Source organism: Copadichromis virginalis, linkage group LG12, assembly GCF_057382275.1.
Source record: "Copadichromis virginalis isolate Kocher_CV1m ecotype Utaka linkage group LG12, C_Virginalis_male_GT1.1, whole genome shotgun sequence".
Lineage (NCBI taxonomy): Eukaryota > Metazoa > Chordata > Actinopteri > Cichliformes > Cichlidae > Copadichromis > Copadichromis virginalis.
The window spans coordinates 31,200,219-31,218,255 of NC_140629.1; the positions used below are offsets into that span (position 1 = coordinate 31,200,219).

General features: G+C 40.2%; 1 protein-coding gene across 5 annotated transcripts in view; it reads left to right on the forward strand.

Moving 5' to 3' along the window:
• Positions 1 to 18,037, forward strand: part of atosb (atos homolog b) — a 29,373-nt gene continuing 11,336 nt past the window's right edge. Inside the window, exons 1-2 of one of the 5 annotated variants that reach the window (XM_085476049.1) lie at positions 1 to 472; positions 5,338 to 5,454. The gene's annotated coding sequence lies outside the window, so the exon portion shown is untranslated. The other 4 variants (XM_085476054.1, XM_085476050.1, XM_085476052.1 and 1 more) reach the window with 4 other exon arrangements.

Consider the following 18,037-nt stretch of genomic DNA (forward strand, 5'->3'; position numbering starts at 1 on the left):
TTAAGGGAAATCCAAGCGGCGAATCGCTTAAATGACAGGCGCTCAGCTGGTGAATAAGCCCCGCCTTTGGTATTTTTACACGCAAACCCCGGAAATCCTGTTACTTAAAGGGACAGAGGAGGAATTTAAGGCAAAGGCTGAAACAACGAAAACAGCTGGGAGTGCACGAAAAAGACTGGCACAGAGAGGAAGGGAGTTAGCTTTGTTAGCTAACAAACTATTTGGACTATAGAGTGAGAGGACGAGTTCAAGACTGTCCGAATATTTTACCTATTTGATATACGGTTAATGTTGCTAACGTCTTTTAGCTTCGAAGTCGATTTTCGGCCCATAACATCAGCTACCTAGAAACCGACAACGCAGCAGTCAACACGGCAGACAGACAGTAGAAAGGCCAAACTCCCAGACTGCACGGACGTCACTTCAGACTGCCTGGCTGTGTTTGATAATCTGAGTCTATATTTTTCGTGAGGTGAGTAGACTTCGAAATCTTGAAATGTGGCTGGTTGCCTTCCCTTTAATCTTCTGCATTGTGTGTACTTTAAAGGTAGGGGTTTGTTGAAATGGGTTAAGTTATATCCTTTGCATTGTGATCATGCATAGAGATTCCTTATCATAATTGGGAGTCTAGCAGAAGAATGAGCGAAATCCAGCCTGATCCAGCTGATGACCTGACAGTAGCTTGCATGATGTAGGGGGCGTTCCCCTGCTTTGTCTGCCTTCCTCACACTTTCTTTATGTGTGCACAGTCTGCATTGGTTGGGGACAAAGTGCTAGAATTTCCCAGTGAAATCCCAATGCATAAATCAAAATTAATAGTGTGCGTGGCATTAAAATGATTATGAGATAAAACGGTTTTTATTTTTTTTAATTATTGTAACTGCGCACTGTGCTCCTGGGATTGTGCATATATGGGCCAGGCAAGAAGGATCAACCAGCAGCGGTATATCTGTGAGATTGTGACTGTAGCTCAGCGGGTGGAGTGATGATGAACATTGTACAGCTAATAGAAGAGGGCATATAACTGATTGCAGTCGGTGTATTGTTCCCTTGGATTGCACTTGGGAGTTGCATTGCATCATGCATTGAAGAGTATTGATGATGGCACAGAACCTTTGTCACATGCATATGCAAATAAATAAATAAATATATAAATGTAACAAATCAATGAGTCCTATATTGCACTGTTAATATGCTAGCTGCAGTGCACCATCTCTCATTGTCCTGACAAGCAGAGCATGAAGGCAATGACATACACATTAGGCATGTGTGTGCAGTCTCACACTGCATCATCTATAAAGAACACGTGCATATGGGAAAACAGCAGCTGTCTTACATGTATGGAAACTACAGATTTTTGCACACACTGCAGCACCAAATACAGCTGCGGCTCATTATTCTTCTTCTCTTGCTTGTCCATGCATTGCTCTGACAGCCACCCCCCACTATTCTGTCTGGGAGAAAGCAGTGGGCTTTTGTCCTCAGCTGAGTGTGACGTCATGTAGATCTTTGCTGTATCCAGCCCCGAAGGCAAGATGCATGTTGTTCAGCAGGCCTGGGTCTGGGCTTGTCCCATGCTCAAACACCTTTTACTTAAGTTCCCTCATGCTTAGGATACACAAGGACAATTTAAAAAAAAAAAAAAACAAAACACACAAAATGAATTCAGTCTATTCAGGTGAGATAGAGAAACTTGGATAATCCTCTCACATTCAAAGAAAAGGAAGAGAGGGAGTGATCAAATACAAGAATGGATAAGTGTATCAACCTCCATGCATGAAAAGAAAATAGCCAGAGGAAAGCCCCCGTTGTGTTGTTGGGGTTTTTTTCTGCTTCAAAAAATTTAGCAACCAACACATTCAGCCAAATTAAATGAAATCAAATTGCATGCTTCTGTGCATACTAAGCAGGCAAGAACGTTGAGTTAAGCAAGAGTAGGATCATGAGTAACAGTCTGTTTTTCAATGGTAGTTTGGAGGGCCACCAGTATCTATTTAGGCTAAGGGAATGAATGATTCTGCCGGAAGAGAATAAAATAAAGTCCACAAAAACAACATTACATACTTTTGCATACACTCTATCTTTGAGCAAATCAAAAATAACTTTTGTATCATTTGTCTTATGGTGGTTTTCGTCTTTGATCACGATTGTTCTTTAGCATTTCTACCTGGCAGCAATTTGATTGTCTGTGTAAAAAGTGGGGGTGGCTATTAAATGCGTTGAGCAGATGAAGGCTTGTTGATGAAGGCTTGTTGTCAGCTCTCCAGTGTATCTCAGCAGGATTTGATGCCAGAGATTACAGATGATTGTGTGGGTTAGATCGAGTACTCAGCACTGCTCTGGGGCTATATTGATCTCTAGTGTGTATGTGTGACTGAGTGTGCCCAAGCACGACTGTGCTCTATCCTTATGGGAGCTAAATTATGTTTATTGAATAACAATAAACAAAAAAATACTAGGCATAAATTATTAGCTTTAAGAAAAGAGGAATGCAACAAATAAATTTAGATAATAAGTATGCACAAGAATTTGATGTGACTTTTGGTACTAAACCACAGAAAGCAGTGACCAGCTGACAGGAATAGTGTTTCTCATTTTAAAATGCAGGGAGACTACCACTGTTGGGTCTTCTGAATAGAGTTTTCTTTTCTTCAGTGTCACTTTGGGATTCTACTTGATAATTAAAAAAAAATCTATATGCAATGGACAAGATCAAACACAAGGATGAAATCTCTGTGATCTCAGGTCGTCAGGTAGCACTGCACTGGTGGCGCATATGACTCTGGAAATGACTGCATAGGCTTGGGAATACTTCTGACAACCACTATCAGTATAACTAAACATGATTCATCCCCATATGGAAAAGATATATATATAAATCTTATAACGTTTGTATCTGTCTTGTGTGAAACTTGTATGAAAAGCATACAACACTGAAAACAGATATAAGATCCCTTGAAAAATTATATTAATGAAACTTGTATGTTTTGGGTACTTACTAAAACAATATATGAAAGTAATGAGAAAGCGGCCACTTTCATGAGTAAATCATACAAGTTTTTACTATTTCTTTTCCATATGTGTCAGTACATCTGAAGTCAAAATTCTACAACGCAAAAGAAAACAATAATAATAATACATTTTATTTAAAAGCATCTTTTAAGACACCCAAGAACACTTAACAATAGAATAAAACACAGGACAATGTCAAGACAAAGAACAATAAAAAAATGTGAAAAAAGAAAATAAATAAGATCGTCTCTGGGACTGACTTCATTTATAAAGAACGGACCAAAGTTTAAAACTATCCTGTGATTTTAATAACCAAAGTATTCTTTTTTTTTTTTTTTTTTTTTTTTAATCTGTCATTATTTTTCCCAAGGCTAAATAGGAGAGGCCACAGTTCAAAAGCCAGATTCTGTAACAGCGTATGAATCAATTAGTGCATATAGCCTGGGTAAGTTGCACATCTATGACGGTACCATTAATGCCATCCATATATCTCTTTCAGGGAAGGCCTTCAGTATTGCATAAAGATGATGTACAACCTCACTCAGAATGAGGAAACATTTTTGTTTTTAAATGTACAGCAGCTGGGCTCCTCATTTCCCAAGCACTTACAAAGTGTTGTAAAAAGAAGAATTAATGCAACAGAGTAGAGAAACATGCCTTTGCCCCAGCTTTGGAAATATCCTTACCTGACTTTGTCCAGAGAGCATGTGTAAAAAGGGCTTGGTATACACATTAATCAAACTTAGCTTCAATCTTACCATTAAAGGTCACACAGTCCTCCTAACAGTCTACCAGTAAGAGGAAGTGGTTAGTTCTCTTGCAATCATACAGTGTCCCTGTGTTTCTATTACTGTAGTTTTCAGAAGAATCAATGTGGAGGTTATTGAAGAAAATGCCAAAGAATTCTGTGATCCTTGGAACAAGTTGGCAATGTTACAGTGGTGGTCACGGATAGTCAGAACTGTGACAGCTTTGCAATTATGAAGACTCAGGAATTATAAACAGGTCAAGTGTATATTAAATGTTGCTCAAGTTGCTCAAACAGCCTAAAAGTGTTCACATGTTCCAGTTTGCCTTCTTGTCAATCTAAGATTTTACTTTTGATTGCTCTTGTAAAGGGAAGATACTGCGTATTATGCTGGAGTGGCTTGAATGACACATCTAAGGTTTCATCTAGCGTGGAAGCAGTTTGCAGTGACACGGTAGAGCAAAGTGAATTACATTCCACAACTTCAAGTAACTACAGGTGAAATAACTGCTGGTGATCAGTATTTTAAAAAATAAATAAATGATCTCAAATACATGTATTTTTGTTATACCAAGCTGCTTTGGTGTCTGCTCTAAGTTAAGTATGTAACATCTTTTATAAATGACAGACATGTCTCCAATTCTGTGTATACGTGTGTTATATGGGCATTCTAAATAACTATGCAAATAGACAAACCAAAAATTATTGTTGCAGTATGTACAGCTCTAGAAGAAACATAATGATGCATTTTAAAACTACCTTAAATAGTTACCAATTAACTTCACAAAAAGTGTGTTAAGCAATAATAGGAATTGAAGATACTCAGTAGGTTTTTCGACACATGTTGGAGAATTACACAGTTGCGTTTTTTGGCTTAGGGTAAACTCAAACGAACTCCATGATGTTGAGATCAGTGCTTAGGCCTTACCCATCTGTTACAGAACACTTTGTTTTTCTTGCCACCGAACATAGTTTTTATGACACTGAGTGCAGATTGAATTTGGATAAAGTCACAAGTTTCCATGATGGTATTGCATCATCTAAAGTACTTGAAGCATTTGTAAATTACTCTAAGCTGTTCGTCCCACATTGCTGCTTGCTTGCTTTACATCTTAGAGGCTCAACCAAGACAAGTTCAAACTTTTGTTCCTTCTGAGAAAATATCTCCTAACCTAGACCTTTTCAAGACCATTGACAACACAGTTGTGTTGCCAAGTTTGATAAATGACCTAGGAATGACCGTGGTATTGATAGATTGTTAAGCTCTGCAAATATTGGTGTGGCAGGCCACTCCTGTTGATGTATTTGCCTCCCTCCTTGCAATGGAGGTTGCTTAAGTGTCATCAGGCTTTCATAACTAATCTAGTAAACTGTTGCCTTTTTGCTGTTAAACCTCCCAAGTTTCTCCATAGCACTTCTTTGTTCTTTACAAAGGCATTCTGTTTCTGCCTATATCTAGTTTAAAACTAATGTTAACTTAAAGGGAAGCAAGGAAAACTGCTCCTTGTTACCACAAAGCTTATGTTGTAGTAGAGAGTTTTACCCTCTTCTTCACCCTCTTCTATTCTTGGTCCAAGGTGGTGGAATGAGCTATTGGAAACAGATTAATCATCTAAAGCAGTCTGGCTGAGCTGGTCCTGTGCGGTATCGTTTTGAGCTGGTGGCTCCATCCCCAGTATCCCCTGAAACAGGAGGTGAGGCAATACAAAAGAACTGATTGAATCAGGATGGGATACTATCCTGTCATCTGCAGCCACTGCTGAGCCTCATGAGGGTCTGAAGGAGAACAATGGATTTTGTTGCTGCTGCAGCTCACCTGCTCCAAGGTTTGATCTGTTGTGCATTTAGCGATACTCTTCTGTGTATACTGATTGCTATTTGAGTTATTGTTGCCCTATTACCTTGAAGCAATCTGGCCATTCTCCTCTGACCTCTGACATGAACAACAAATTTGTACCCACTGCTAGTCACTAGATATTCTCTCTTTTTCATCATTCTTTGTAAACCGTAGATGTGACTGTGCTTGAAAATCTGAAATACCAGAACAGCCTGTCTGGCACAAGCATCCATCCATCCATCCATCTTCATCCGCTTTGTCCGGGGCCGGGTCGCGGGGGCAGCAGCCTAAGCAAAGAGGCCCAGACCTCCCTCTCCCCAGCCACCTCCTCCAGCTTATCCGGGGGAATACCAAGGCGTTCCCAGGCCAGCCGAGAGATATAATCTCTCCAGCGTGTCCTGGGTCTGCCCCGGGGCCTCCTCCCGGTGGGACATGCCTGGAACACCTCACCCAGGAGGCGCCCAGGGGGCATCCTTGTCAGATGCCCGAACCACCTCAGCTGGCTCCTTTCGATGTGGAGCAGCAGCTGCTCTACTCTGAGCCCCTCCCGGATGGCCGAACTTCTCACCCTATCTCTAAGGGAGAGGCCAGCCACCCTTCGGAGGAAGCTCATTTCTGCCGACCCCGAGATACTTGAACTCCTCCACTTGTGGCAGGAACTCATCCCCGACCCGGAGTGGGCACTCCACCCTTTTCCGGCTGAGAACCATGGCCTCAGATTTGGAGGTGCTGATCCTCATTCCCGCTGCTTCACACTCGGCTGCGAACCGTTCCAGTGCGAGCTGGAGGCCTTCACCCGATGAAGCCAACAGAACCACATCATCTGCAAAAATCAGAGATGAGATTCTGAGGCCAACAAAGCGAAAGCCCTCCGCCACTTGGCTGCGCCTAGAAATCCTGTCCATAAAAATTATGAACAGAACCGGAGACAAAGGGCAGCCCTGGCGAAGCCCATCACCCACCGGGAACGAGTCCGACTTATTGCCGGCAATGCGAACCAAGCTCTTGCAACGGTTGTATAGGGATCGAATGGCCCGTAGCAATGGGCCAGACACCCCATATTCCCGCAACACCTCCCACAGGACACCCCGAGGGACACGGTCGAATGCCTTCTCCAAGTCCACAAAACACATGTAGACTGGTTGGGCAAACTCCCATGCACCCTCAAGTATCCTGGAGAGGATAAAGAGCTGGTCCAGTGTTCCGCGACCAGGACGAAAACCGCATTGTTCCTCCTGTATCCGAGGTTCGACTAACGGACGAACTCTCCTTTCCAGCACCCTGGCATAGACTTTCCCAGGGAGGCTGAGCACAAGCAGCATCACCATATTACGAGTCACTTAAGTCACCTTCCTTTCCCTTTCTGTTGCTCTGTTTCAACTTCAACAGGTCATCTTGACCAGGTCTTCATGCCTAACTGCCATAAAATATGGTTATAAGATCTTTACATTTACAAGTAGCTGAACAGATATATCTAAAGAAGTGGCCAAAGAGTTATCATTTAGCATTTATAAATAAGTCTCCTTGAACAAAACATATAAACGCATTGTATTAATGTAGTCTTGTGAGTTAGTCTTGGAAAGAAGACGTGTAATCCTGTGCATTACATTGGTCACTTATGAGCTTTCCATTTTGTTCTTATTGTGTTGCCATTACTCAGGGGAACAAGTGTAGCATCAAAGCCCTCCATGTGTGCATAGTACATATTCCCATCTGTCTTGTGGATTCTGGGTATGTAGGACACGCCTGACTTGCATGAAATTTTACACTAAATTAAAAAAAAATGACTCCAAGGCAGCGACGCAGAGCTGATGTTTGCAGTATACCTGTATAGTGTAATTGGAAGTATGTAGGGTTTAATTTAAACAGTTTATTGTACATCACCTACCAAGTCTTAGGTCTGCCAACATTAAACAAATATCCACAACAGTGTATTTCCTACAGCCTTGAGAGCATTGTAGCACTTTGTGTTGTTTGTATTTCTAAAATAGGCCTATAAGTGATTATCTCTGACTTTGCGTACTAATGGTTTGGTTGTGTTGGTATGCCATGAAACAAATGTTCTGTCTGTATGTGTGTATTACTGGCTCACCTTGCATGTCTCACCAGAGCAAGGGAAAAAGCTTTTTTGTTTTCTCCATACTGCATTGATAGTTCTGAGCAGGATCCCTTCTGTGTATAGCCTGATTCAACATGCAGGACAAGCAGCCACCAATTAGGCTGAAGTGGACACAGGAATTATAGCAAAGGAGAGAGCAGAGGAATGACGTGCAGTAAACGTGAGCCAGGAGTCACACCGACGCAGCTTGTGACTTACTCAGCCATCAGGGTGGCTGTCCTGTATGTTTGGTCAGTTTTCTATAGACACTCCACTCCCACTGCCTGGTTGTCTTTGGCAATGGATAATGGTCCTGATACAACTCTAATATGTCCCCATATTTTTACTTTGTGGCATAATATTCACAATATTATTTCCACTCCCCTGACTGCTTTATAATTTGAGTTGGAGTTTGTTTATTGGCCTGATGGGGGAAAAAAAAATTGCTCTTAGTTCTCCTCATTTCTGCTCTACCTACACATTGTGTTTTTACAAAAAAGAAATTTGCTGCTTGCTATTTATAACACCACAGACCCGATGTACGCAAATAGTGAATGTAAAATGGATTTACAAGTGTGTCAGTGTAGAGAGATTATTTTTGATCTCTCTAGACTGACTTTATTATGCTAAAATACATTTTTGGAACCAGATCATGTTTATTTTTAATGAAAGTATCTTAAAGTGGGTGTAGCCTAAAACAGAGAGCTGCAGTTATATTGCCAAAGCTTCTCATTATTAAGTTCTGCTTAATAACCGCAAATGCGTGTGTGGATGTGTGTTAAATGGATCTCAGGATTAACCCTAGTCAGATGTCACTCTCTACTTTACACTGAAACATCACCGACATTTAAGTTGATGAGACGTCCTATGAATGTGTGTCTACCAACATGCTGTTATGCGACTGAATTCAACATTTTTCTCTAAGTCTGTGTGCTTTGCTGCTTGTGTTTTCCTTTCATTCTGCTGTTGATTGCACACTTCCTGGAAAAGGTGGGTGTCAATGACCTCTAAGTGCCATCCTAATCTTCTCAGCCATCCGCTTTGGTTAGTAACCAGTTATCTGTTGGATTAAATGGTTAAATAGTGACAGTATGATTGTTGGATGAACTACGTGGTATTTGTCCCCCCCCCCCCCCCCCCCCCTTCACTGCCAAGATGGTACTACATTCAGCCTCTACCAGTCAGAATGGTGCAACACCACCATGCTATGTGAATTTCCTAAGCATGAAAGGCAAAAAAGAATTGGTTCATACTGAAAGAAGATGGACAGGAAAAAAGTACCCGAAGGCTAGGAGGAGGAGGAGACAGAAACACACAGTCACACACACACATTTCCTGTCCTGTGTGAATAGGCAACATATTTCTCTGGAACATTCCATCCTCTGAGCTGGCCTAGCCTGTCACCAAGACTCAGGGTGCCACACTCCTCCCCATCATATTTTCCCCATCCACTTGATTTCTTTCCTTTCATACGTTTTACATTATCTCACAGTGATATAATCAGAGTTCTGAAATGCGGTACGATTGATACACAGGAAATTAGTTTTAAAATGCCAAACAAACCAACAAAGGGAACTAATGTTATTTCAGGAATGATGTATAAGAGTTCAGAATGGGTTAAAATGAAATAAATAAATAAATAAATAAATAATCTTTTTTTTTTAATTTATAGTTTATTTATTTAATTTGGGAAACTTACATTTTTTTTCTACATGCTCTGCATTTCAGTTCAGTTATTTTGAATGTAAAAAGTGCACACCTTGTAGAAGTGCCCAGTCTCATTAGTCCACTGATGTGTAGAAAGATCATTTAATAAGAATGATCAACATACAGTATAGCTGTGTTTAATGTCAATGTTTTAAAACTACTTGGGCAGATAAACGTGTGTATTTTGTGAAATATCCTAAAGCGTTAATAAGCTTCTCAAGTTTTGACCCACTGGCATTAAAAGACATGTTGCATCTTCCCTGCATTCATCAATGAGCTCTTACTCATTGTGGGTTCTCTACTCTCTACTACTCTGGCCTGACTTTTACATGACATTACGTGACTTGAGTAAACAGACTGCCCCTGTACACATCTGCGGTTTTTGTTTTGTTTTTTTAATCCTGTTACTTCCGTCCTCCTTTATTGTCATGTTTACTTTTTGACCATAACAATTGTTTGACATCATATCTGTAATTCTGTTGATCCAGCTATTATAAGGTCATTACACTATGGAGCTGTATAATCGAACCATTGTGTTTAATTGGTCATATAGATCTAGCTTATTTGCTAGATCTATTTGCATAAAGTCAATTGATTACCCTACAAACAGAGAAAGCACCTGTACCTGAACTTTCTATCTGTGGTAAAGTCTGCTGTGGAATTATAGCACTCAATCAGGCAGGTAAAGACCTGCTTCAAAAGTGCTGGTTGAAATAAGAGCCGAAATGTTTGAAAATAGGAAACCTCTTATTGTCACTATGTATTTATAAACCTCTCTGCATTTAATCATCCTGTCTTCCTACCCTTACTCCAACTGGTGACGGCAGATGGCCGCCCCTCCCTAAACCTGGCTTTACTGGAGGTTTCTTCCTGTTAAAAGTGAAGGGTTTTTCCTTCCCACTGACGCCAAAGCGCTTGCTCATAGGAGGTCATATGATTGCTAGGGTTTTCTCTGTTGTGTCATCGTAGGGTCTACTTCATAATATGAAAGCAGAACTAAATTCATCTACATACCAATTAGGTCATTAGTTTTGCTTTTAAAGAATTACATTTTACAGCTGAAGTTTTGCAGCACTAAAAAAAGGAGGTTGTATTAAAAAAAAAAAAAGAAGTTTGAAATTGCTTTAAATGTACCTTCACATTTCACCAGAGGGCAAAAAGTGTGATAGTAATTATCAGCCACCCTACAATATATGTACCTTAGTCTACCCTTTACTGGCAGACATTCATGTAATTGTTACAGTCAAGTCAGAGGCATTGCATCATAAAGTTTGAGTGTATTTAAAGAAGCGAGTCATCAACATGCACCGGTGTTTGTAATACCCTTGCAAATATTATTTGTAAATATTTTTTTTAGCTTTATGCTTCTTAACGGCTTTACTTCCACACGCAGACGTGGACATCAAAACAGGAAGGAGTCTGTGCGTCTTTAAACAGGCACCATGCTCTTCTCTTCACACATGCACACTTCTTGTTCCTCCACCTCCCCTCATTAATCCTTCCTTTTATTCACTCCCAGTTTGAGTGAGAGAGTTAAGGAGCTTGTTTTAGATACTTTGGTTTAGAAACACAGATTATTTATTTTTACGCGTTTTGTTTGTTTTTTAATGCAGCTGATATGCATTGTAAATGTTGTTCCCGAGACTATATTACAAGCCATGTAACCCATAGAAACCCATTTAATCCAGAAAATGGAATAAACACAGCTGGTGTCACTTTGAGGGGCCTACAAAAACAAGACATGTGTCAAGCAGCATTTCTCTTATCAAGGCTGAAAGTCCAGCCCCCTATGCTGCCATGTAGACATCAAAACAAACACTGCCATGCGCTCAAGTCAAAATTGCATCAGTGTGAGTTTTTGTTGGAATGTGAGTGTGTGTGTTTTCAATGCATCGTTTTCTTTTGCTCCACTCAATGCCATTGAATGGGGGAAGGTGTTCAGAGGGAAGACACACCCCTTTATCGCCAAATATGGAAAGCAACGTTCACTCTTAAAGGGACAGCAGGGTGTAGTTGTCTTCGTTTGTTTGCGTTGAAACGGAGAATCTTAAACAGTAGGAACATAAAATCCCATTACTAGATTTCTTTACCAGCTTTTCTGTGAAAAGCAGCGGACGAATCACATGAATCTCATTTCAATCTTCAGTTGTCAGTTTGTCTTGATCTGTTTCTTTTGCTTCCTCCTCCCCTGTCTACCCCCCTCCGCTCCTCCGCTCTCACCCCTATCCCCACATCTCTATATTTGGAGCTATGTGGCTGAAGACGTGTCTTGTTTTTCAAGCCACCTCTCTGCTAACTTTTACTGTTCACACACTCAAAAAGCCAAAAACAAACAAACCAAAAAACAAGTGCAACCATACTATCACTCAGCCAAGGAACCACCTATGAATAAGTACATGTCAGTACATGGTCTATGAGAGTGGTAGAGATTAATTTTGTATGCAGGTTTATGCACATATTTATTCTGGTGGCAGGTAGGATCAAATTATGTGTGTGACAGATTTTTATTTTGTACAAGGATTTATTTATTTTTTTAAAGCATGAATCATTTGTTAAGGAGCCATAACCTTAGAGTAATTTGTTAAAAGAGACACCACAAAGCTTATGCCCAGTCCACCCTCTTGTAAAACAGAGACAATACAGAAACTCTGCAGTAACTTGGCAGGAATAAATATTCCATCTTGTTTTGGAAACAGATAAAGGGTGTTACAGATGGAAACTGAGTTGGAGGTAGAATTCCTGTAGATCAGGAGTCCTAGAGGGAGAGAATGACAGAAAGTGAATGAAATTTAAAGTGACGAGTAGCTGTCAGTATGTTGGTCTTGCATGTCTCAACCAGTGTACATCTGATAAAAAGTCAACCCAGTGTTCCAAAATAAAAAAAATAAATAAAGCATAGACAGGGAGGTGTGAGTGTGCATCTCCAGGAGCACTGGACAAAGAAGTGTTCTAAATATGTGTTGAATAAGCACTCGCTCGACAGCCTCGAAGATATATGTTGTGGTCAACTTTCTGTGCAGTTTCCACCCACTGTATGCGTGCTTGTGTCAGTAGTGCACTGTGCTGTGTGGACTTCAACAACACCAAACTGAAGTAGTTCTCGGGTAATCGACATCCTGCTCCTTATTAGCTCACAGATGCTGCAATAGTCACACACACACACTCATAAGCACACAGCTGAGCGCTGCTCCTGGTCCTCTACTGATAAACTTTTTCACATGCACTTATTGCTCTATCAGTCCCACCACAGATAAGCCTTCTGCTTCATGCCTGCTTTTAATGTTCCACAGAGGAGCAAGAAATAGGGAAGCAGAGAAAGGGGGAGGGAGTGATTGCATAGTTATTAGCAGGTTTATTTTCTAAGACATTAACTTCTTTTATTAACTGTTATTCTTTAACCAATTCAAGCACACATGCACAACTTTACATGTGGTTGACTGTACAAAGAAAACTCGTCATGCTTGGAGATGAGTTGTGTGTTTTAATACACACTTTACGCAAAGTGTTCTTAAAGCCTGCACTCTACTTTTGCAGAACATTCAAAGCTTCAGCAGGTGGGAGGGCTTATGGATACTCACACCTCCTCCCCCTTTGCAATCCTTTCCTCCAGCCAATCAGGGCTTCAGCCACTACAGCTGACCCCCCTTCTGGTGAGCCAATCAGTTGGAAGCATCCCCCCCCCCCCTCTCCCCTGTATGCCTTCACTGCTGAGTGAGCAAAGCATGCCTCACTCTATCAGCTGAGAGGAAACCAACAGAAAGAAAAGCGCGCACACACACACACAACAGAGAGGATAGGATGGCTAGAAAGCTTAAAAGGAGGGGCCTGAAAGTACATAGAGGAAGAGGAGAAGTGGGAGGTGAGAAGGGTCTGTAGCATGCCAGATCGCTTTTGTATTCAAGATACTTTGGAGGTGTGCGAATGAGAGGAAAAAACGGGAAAAGGGAGGACTCCGAAGAGAAAAGGCAAGGGAGGGAACCAGTGAGAAAACAGGGCTGCAAGTTTGTTGATGGGTTTTTCATTTGTGTATGTGTGACTGAGAGTGGAGAGAGGTAGACGGAAAGAAAACAGGATACATAGGCAGAGGGATAATTAGTGCATGCAGAAAAACTACTTGTCTTTCTTGCGACATTACCTATTTAGACGGAAGGAAGCAAAGACCAATGAGAAGCCAGGGAGTTAAGACCAATAAGGCACCCTAATCTAGTAGAAACAGAAATACACAAGAGGACACAGAGAAGAGACAACAGAGTCACCCCTCAAGAACACCTGATGAAATAGAGGAAGGAAGGGGAAAGACCGAGTGAGACAGCAAGATAATCTTTCTGCAAGGGTGAGTGAGACAAGTTCTCTTGGTGTGAAGTCAAGTGTACTAAAGCTGTTCCTGTTGATTGCTGTCATATTGTCAGCTGGGCTCGAATGACTCAATGTCTCCTAAAATGGCCACATGAAAGGCAGGCAGACAGATAGGCAGAGGGAGGGAGAAACAGAAACAGACCCTGTGTCAAAAAGGCATTCTCAGCAACTATGTCACTGAGCCAGCTTAGTTCAGACTGCAATTACTCTCCAGTCAGAATGCTGTGTGTGTCAACTCTAACGCTTTCTCGCTCTCGTTTATCAGTTTCACTGAACTTTACCTCTCTGTTCTGTCTTTCTTTGCCACTTCCTGTCTTCTGCCTTTTGTTTAACATAAACACATTCACAGACTTAGTGAGCTGTCATTCCAGTCCCTTGTGAACTGAGACTATAGTAATCTAATCAACAGCTGGTTGTTTGTAGAAACACCCAGTAACTTTTTCTTGTGGTGCTTTTTTTTTTTTTTTTTTTCTCTCTCTTCTTTTTTCCCTTCTCTCTGTGTTTGTTTATCAGCCTTCAGGCAGAGTACAGGCATGGGAGTAGTTTGGGTGGGGATCTGCTAAAACTTGGTGAGACAATCAGGACATTTGGGAGGTTACTGACTTCATGCTGATGCTATCATGCCTCTAGATTGACCGAGGACATAAAGAGGTCAGAGTGCATTTGACCACCTAGAGATAGGGTTTCACAAAAGCCAAAAATATTGTGTTACTGACTGAAAACAAACTATTTTACCTCTTTAGAAGGGTGGGCAATTAACCCTATCCCATGGTCTTTTTTTTAATCTTGCAAGCTGGGAAAAAAAATCATCGATTTTACACAGTTGGCATAATGCCACTGTGAAGTCTTTGTCTGCCTCTGGAAGAAGAGAGACTAGAAATTTACCATTAGCTATCCCAGTTTGATTTTTTTGCTTCACACTTTTCTCTGATTCCAAATGAATGAATGAAATGAGGGAGAAGGACAGCAGTGCAGTGGTTAGTACTGTTGCCTCACAGCAAAAAGGTCCTGGGTTTGAATCGAAGAGTGTGGTTTCTGTGTGGAATTTGCGTCTTCTCCCTGTGCCTGTGTGGGTTCTCTCGGAGTACTCCAGCTTCTTTCCAGTCTAAACACATGCAGTTTAGGTTAACTGGTGATTCAAAATTGGACGTAGGTGTAAATTCAAGTGTGACTGGCTGTCTGTCTCTCTATGTTAACACTGCAACCTGTCCATGGTGTATGATACTTCTCACTCTATGATAGCTGGAATAGAAAAATGTTATGGATAGCTAAAAAACTAAAACGTGTGCGTTTCCTGTGTTACCTGCAAAAATTCCCAGTTAGCAAAATGTTTGTATTCTAATAAAAGCATTTCTATACTAAAAGAAGTGAATCTTCACAGCCGTAAGAAGGTCAGCTGTTTTTATCTGAGGACTCCACCTATGAGAAATTGTAACTGTCGAAGAGCATGCAGTAAAAATATCTAAAGTATACAGTAGCTTTGTTGTTCTTCAAATCAGTTGAGGGTTGAAAACAAACCCAAGCCGTTGCAGGATTAAATTGCTAGGTTTTGAGTCTGATCTTTGACATCTCCATAGATTTTACTGGGAACTGCTTTTAGGTTGCATGATCACTTGCCTCTTAATGACATCTTTCTGCATTCATTTCTTTATGTATAGCCCAGTGGTTTGACATCCCCCTTGTTATGCCAAACACAGTTCATGCCCCTCACCACACAAAAAATCAAGCCACAAATCCCACAATTTTATCAGTTTCTAAGAATAAAAAAATATGAATATCCATATTCAGCTGCATCAGGAAACTATTATTGGTTTGTTTTCTCTAAAATAGTTTATTCACCTTAGTTTCAATTCATGTTTTTCTCTTCTATGGGTTGTCTTGACCTTACCAGGAGTGGCTCCACGTCCCAACATTAATGCCCACCCCACCTTTTGAACATGACTGTTATAGCTTAAGTGTGTTTTCAAGGATGTAGTCCATCCATGTGCAGCTTTGTTTGCTAGAAACCACAGGGTGTTAAGTGTGCTTTTGCCTGTTTTGCAGATGTTTGGTAGTTGCCACCCACATTACTGATGGGTGTCTAGTCTCATAAGCTCTGATTAGTCTTTCAAGTGGAACTAAGAGTGTATGTGTAAGCCATATGCCTTATTGTTAGCAATTACCACATCCCTAACACCACCTCCCATAATGATCGAGTCAAACTCTTCTGGGCCTCTTGATGGGCTATAAGTCATCTGACCCAACACTGTTGGCATTCAACCTCATGACCACAATCTTCTTTGCCCTGGAGGATGCTCATAGACTGACACAGTGGTTGCCTATGTGTTGAGTGTTGTGCATTCCAATGAACACATACTTGTACATATTTCAACATACATAACCGAAATGTCTCAAAGAAAAGTAACTTAATACAAACGCTAAATAACAATATATGATAATGTGACTATTGCTTAGGTTGAAAAGTTGGAAAATGGTAATTTTTCCAGGAGGTTTCACTCTGGATCCCAGTTGTTTATCAAAATGAATAGGATCAGTGAGTATCCTATCTCACTGTCCTTTTGTTGTATTGGAAAATTATTTCCTGATTTAATAATAGGCAGATTTCCTTTTAATGTTTTTCCATGCATGACTCAGTCTGCTGTTGCTTTGATCCAGATCTAGGGCCGAGTCAGACAAACTAAGCTTTTTGTTCAGCAATTTTAATTTATTTTTGTCATCCTCTTTAACATTTTACTACTGTGTTTCTTAAAACTATACTCCTACTATTTTAAGTTCATTTTAACATGGATTTGAAGCAAACTGAGTAAAATAATATTAACTTCAGTTAATTCATGACTCATTAGTTGTTTGGGTTTATTTATTATAAGTTTTTTTTTTTTTTTATTACTTCATATCTTTTTTTCTTTTTTTTTTTTTTTTTTAGCTTATTTTAAAGATATTAAATTTATTTTATTCTAGTTTTTATTTCATTTTTGCAATATTTATGTTGGAAGATTTTTCTGCATTCAACCATTTTCAAGGAGTGTGTTGTTAGAATTAAAAAATTATATTTGAATATTATTTTTTTTAACATTGTTTTTCCATTTTATATGCTCTGAACCAACTGGCCTCATAACTGCTCGTTAATATGTAGCCATGAACATGCCAGGTTGCCCCTGACACTTGGGGGTGGGGCTCTATTTATACCATCCTCAAGGTCTTTGGTTTGGGTTGGCCTCTCTCGGTTCCCCTCATCCTTTATCTCTTTGCTTTCTCTGACCGCTGGTTGCTGTCAGGTGTTTTTAAGTCTTTTATCTTTCATCTTGGCCTTTTTAATCTCTTTTGTCTGTTTCTGAATGCAGATAGATTTATAGGCAGTGCTGCAGAGGTTATGTTGTTTGCAACTGGCTCACCAGTGATAGGCAACATCTTTATTACTTTTAGCAATGCATTCTTAGTGAAATGTAAGAAATTCTTTAAAAAACAAAGTTTTAATTAAAAAAAAAATCTAACAATTCTTGTGTGGTGATAAAAACTCATTTTATTTGCTTATATTTTGGATAAGAGTTAATTTGGACATTTTATAATAAATTGCATATACTTTACGTGGGCTTTTACAGTCACTATAAGTACAGATTTTTGCAATCCGAACTGTGTGAGAAGCACACAGTTCAGATTGCATAGGTCATATGAATTTGAAGCAGATCAGATTTAACCTGTAGATGTGAATATGGTTTTCATAGGTTCTCTGACCTGAACTGCCACCATATCCAGAAACCTGAGACATTTTTGGGGTGAAGCCAGACCTTTCCCTCCCGTTGGTTACTGGATTAAGCCTGAGAAGGGCTGGGCAGCATCTGCCAGACTCCTGCTCCTTCAAAATAAGGTCAAAAATCAAGTGGGATCCTGCATAGAGCCAACTGGGCTATGCAGTAGGCTATGACTATAAATACTGTTGCTGACTCTTCTCTCATCCCCCCTGATTGCTGTGTGTGTATTTGTGTGTCTGTGGGTATAGTTATGTGTGATATAATTACTCGCAGTGAACTTTTATGATGTCTCTTTATCTGACTTGGTAAAAACACCAGGTCTGGTTTGGCACTCCCTACTCAAATATCAACAAAAAATTGAATGACCTTGGCTAGCAGGATTTATATTGGAAATGTCCTGTCATGTCCTCTTGCTCATATTTTCCTGTTTATAGTAAAGAAATCTCACACCAGTATGGGTAGTTTGGCTTGTAAAGAATCAGACTGATCTACTTTGTTATGTGTACATCTGTGTTTACGAACACTTTCCG